The sequence below is a fragment of the Brachyhypopomus gauderio genome, chromosome 19 (genome assembly GCF_052324685.1).
Source record: "Brachyhypopomus gauderio isolate BG-103 chromosome 19, BGAUD_0.2, whole genome shotgun sequence".
Lineage (NCBI taxonomy): Eukaryota > Metazoa > Chordata > Actinopteri > Gymnotiformes > Hypopomidae > Brachyhypopomus > Brachyhypopomus gauderio.
Genome location: NC_135229.1, coordinates 12,379,162 through 12,382,609, shown reverse-complemented (window position 1 = coordinate 12,382,609; position 3,448 = coordinate 12,379,162). Strand labels below are relative to the sequence as shown.

The following is a 3,448-nucleotide window of genomic DNA, read 5'->3' as shown; positions in this document are numbered from 1 at the left end:
GAATGAGCCAGCAATCCTTAAGCGCAGGGCAAGAACAGCCTACCTGCTCTTCTACATGCAAAGGTAGGAGCTCACCTTCTCACTGAGGTACAGTAGGGGCAGTATCCCCCTATACCCAACTCCATGCCAGGTCCAAGTGAGGATACACATGTAAGTACCTACATCCACACTTAACAAAACAGGCTACACATCTGCTCAGTTCAGTTCAGGTCTACTCCTGTCTGTTTCTGTCGTCCAATCGTAGGAGATGATTCATTAAGAATTAAGAATCATGATTCATTAAGAATTAAGAATCATGATTCATTAAGAATCATCTTTCTCCACACCCCCATCCATTGGCAATAGTTGGAACAGCATTTCAGATGCCCACAGATTCAAATCAGAATTGATTTTATACCTGAAATCAGCACATTTATTTCAGATGATATAATCCTTAATTTTTATCCGTCATCACCAGTAGAGATTTACAGCTCCCTATTCTCTGTCCTCAACACTGCAAACACTGAAAGAATTGGTTCTTGTCCAAGCAGCAGGAGGGAGGGCTTAAACCCTCCTATTTACATGGATGTCACTTCTACATGCCATCACCACATATGAGAACACTGCCAAGGTTCTTCACTCACACAGGAAGAGCTTCAGTCCATTTTGAGAAATAACCGACATGTATTCTTATTTGAATATTTCAGGAGTGATCCTGAAGCTCTCACATGATGATGTAGGAACAGATGCAACATATTCTTCACCATTCTTTAACATCACCAAAACATTAAAGACCTGTTAAGATTCCCCTGTTACTTCAGTTTTATAGAGGAGCATCCTCCTACATGCAACATGTCACACTTATTCAAAATCACACAAAGAAACTACTAATACCCTCTTTGTCAGCAGACTACTTCTGGACACTGAGGGATGTTATTGAGACCAATAAAAGGCAACCATACAGTGTACTCTGTAATGGAGATTTCTGGATTGATCTTTAATAAAATGTAATAAAATTTATTTTACTTTGATATCTTTGCTTCTGACTATTCTTGCTCATCACTAAGGTTCAAAACGTCAACGACACAGCAAAGGGGGGTTTCCGTGATGTTTAAGGGAGACTCCATCGGTTCACATCTCCCTAACACATCTCCCAGATTTCACAAGAATACATTGAACTGTGTTTAGTCTTTGTTCTGCTTTTCTGTCTCTCGATCTGTCCATCATGTAGGTCTCCTGTGCTTCATCCTGGAGTAGAGACCACGGGCAGCTGTGCAACATGAACTTCAACCAGGCTCCTAGCACAAGAGGACTACTGCAGTTTGTGCATCAGGACAGATGATGATGATCGCCATCAATAACCAATCATCTGGATTATTAGTACCATCACCAGCGTGCAAGGAACTATGGAGGAAAGGCAGAAAAAATCTCCAATCATGGACTATTCATCATCGCCGAAAAAAAGTTTTTATTACTGACTGACTCCAAAGAACAAGAAAAGTTGACTGCAGTATGCCAAAAGTCATGAGGACAAGCCACAAAAGTTTTTGGACAGTGTACTGTGGTCAGATGAAACTAAATTAGAACTGTGTGGGCCAATGGACCAGCGCTATGTTTGAAGGAGGAAGAACCAGGCTTATGAACAAAAGAACACCTTGCCTACTGTGAAGCACGACAGAGGGTCAATTATGCCTTGGGGCTGTTTTGCTTCTAATGGTACAGGAAAGCTTCAACGTGTGCAGGGTACCATGAATTCCCTTCAGTACCAGGAGATCTTGGAGGAAAATGTGATGGAGTCTGTCCTGGTCCTATGGAGGCCAGTAGGGGGCGTGTGCTGTGTCTTGGAGAAAGGGTTGGGTTCCTGTACACCATCTCTACTACTGCATCTCAGTCTTCTGCCTGAACAGAGCTCATCTTGGTTGGCTGTATGGGTTTTTGTTTTGATGCTTAACTCCTCAACCCTGCTTACCTACAACTAAAGATGGAAATAGGTGCAGATGAAGGACTAATGTGCATAATATGTAATAGTTTTGGTTAAGGTTTAAATAAAGGTTAAGGGAACTGACTTATCCAATAGCTCACTGTAGGTTACGGGATATAACTAACCAACTTCACAAAGTTCCTTGCTATAAACAGTAGCCTGCTTTGTCAGAGGTTTACTATACAGCTACAGTTACTAAGGGGTTGGCATATAAAACGTATGCAACAGATTAAGTATTTTATAAGGAATAGGTGTTATTATACATTTACCTTTATCTGATACTTATTAGGAGTTAATCTGGCCTGCTATGGATATAACTAAGAAAAGTTGGTTAAGCAATTAACTAGATTTATCTATTAACAACTAGATTAATTTATTATCAAACAGTACTATTCTAAATCAATGTATGAAAAGGTAGTTATTCTCATGGAAACAGTTATACAGACCAGTGCAGGGTGTCTCAATGTGCAAGAAAGCAGAGGGGAAGAGAGGAAAACAGAAGAGACCCTACACCAAACTCCTCTTCCTATAACACCCAGCGCATATCAAAGGAACCGCAGTTATCAACAACAGGTTAATCTGTGGGAATCTGTTTGATGATATAACCAACATAGTACATTTACACACAGGAGCCCCACCTCTGTGTCTCTACCTTCTTTCTGAACTGAAGACGTAGTCTTTCCCACTACACAACATGCTGCAAAATGAGTCCAAGCAAGCCTGGCAAATACACAGATAAACCAAAACACAAACGGTCAGTTTTAGCCCATTTCAATGGGGACTCCTTGAGTCACACTTCCCCCACTATGCCTATGTATGACCTCCAGGGAAAGACCACCCTCTGTTACCACTCATGGTTTAACACAGGAACATCAAATCCTGCATCCCGCACAGAAACATAACATTCTGACACTTCTGCATGGCCTTGATCTGTTCGCCCTGTGAGTGACCGGCAGACAAGGCACAGGGTCTGGTTCAGGTAGGGTGTCAAGAAGTAGCATGTGTTTATTTAATCCCCATGTAGAGGCAAGAAAACTATTTACAGAAACAAACCAAGACATAAAAAACCCAAAATGTGATAGTTCACAAGTTCCTCACATCAATTGTCACACTGCACAGTTCAAGCGTCAAGATCATTTCTTACTTTCAGCATTACATACTCTCCCACCAAAAACCTGCTCAAACAATTCTCATCAGGCCTTTTATAGTGCTACACAGGAAGTGGTGTGATGTCACTTCCTGGATTTTTGGTGGTAAAACCCAACCCATAAAAGCACTCTACACATAGTTGCCAGGTTCGCAGTTTTCACGCCAAATTGGGCTGGTTTTGTGCGGGATATTTTTGTAGGACCTGGCAACCCTGTCTCTACAGAACCCAATCTGTTTTCTCAACAAAACAACATGGCTGCCTTTCTCTGCATACCAGTCACCGGTATTGCTCAAATAAAATGAACATTTTTCATTACATACATTATATAACCTTTCCTT

At 41.3% G+C, this 3,448-nt stretch overlaps 1 long non-coding RNA gene across 1 annotated transcript; it reads right to left on the bottom strand.

The window, feature by feature from the left end:
* Nucleotides 1-1,288: 1,288 nt before the first annotated feature.
* LOC143482816 (uncharacterized) lies at nt 1,289-3,121 on the bottom strand. Its single transcript, XR_013122298.1, has 3 exons — nt 3,059-3,121; nt 2,599-2,680; nt 1,289-1,383 (listed from the first exon to the last, which is right to left on the bottom strand). It is a non-coding gene; the product is annotated as an uncharacterized LOC143482816 (long non-coding RNA).
* Between the last annotated feature and the right edge of the window lie 327 nt (nt 3,122-3,448).